We start from the raw sequence: 874 nt of genomic DNA, 5'->3' as shown, positions 1-874 counted from the left end.
AGAGACAGTGAGGGTATGGAGGGTACAGGTTCAGGGCATATTTGTGTGGAGTTCTGCGTTGGGACGTTCCAGTGAGACAGGGAGGTTATGGACGGGTACAGGTTCAGGGCATATTTGTGTGGAGTTCTGCATTGCTACGTTCAAGTGACACAGAGAGGTTATGGAGGGGTACAGGTTCAAGGCATATTTGTGTGGAGTTCTGCCATGGTACGTTCCAGTGAGACAGGGAGATTATGGACGGGTACAGGTTCAGGGCATATTTGTGTGGAGTTCTGCATTGGTACTTTCCTGTGAGACAGGGAGGTAATGGAAGGTACACGTTCAGGGCATATTTGTGTGGAGTTCTGCAGTGGGACGTTCCAGTGAGACAGGGAGGTTATGGACGGGTATAGGTTCAGGGCAGATTTGTGTGGAGTTCTGCATTGGTACGTTCCAGTGAGACAGGGAGGTTATGGAGGGGTACAGGTTCAGGGCATATTTCTGTGGAGTTCTGCATTGGTACGTTCCAGTGAGACAGGGAGGTTATGGTGGGTACAGGTTCAGGGCAAATTTCAGTGTATTTCTGCATTGGTACTTTCCAGTGAGACAGGGAGGTTAAGGTGGAGTATAGGTTCAGGGTATATTTGTGTGGATTTCTGCATTAGTACGTTCCTGTGAGACAGGGAGGTTATGGAGGTGTACAGGTTCAGGGCAAATTTGTGTGGAGTTCTGCATTGGTACATTCTTGTGAGATAAGGAGGTTCTGGGTGGGTACAGGTTCAGGGCATATTTGTTTGGAATTCTGCATAGGTAAGTTCCAGTGAGACAGGGAGGTTATGGAGGGTACAGGTTCAGGGCATATTTGTGTGGAGGTCTGCATTGGTACGTTCCAGTG

Source organism: Hemitrygon akajei, unplaced genomic scaffold (assembly GCF_048418815.1).
Source record: "Hemitrygon akajei unplaced genomic scaffold, sHemAka1.3 Scf000094, whole genome shotgun sequence".
NCBI classification, from domain to species: Eukaryota; Metazoa; Chordata; class Chondrichthyes; order Myliobatiformes; family Dasyatidae; genus Hemitrygon; species Hemitrygon akajei.
The sequence above is the reverse complement of the archived record's forward strand: the minus strand, read 5'-3'. Positions refer to the sequence as shown.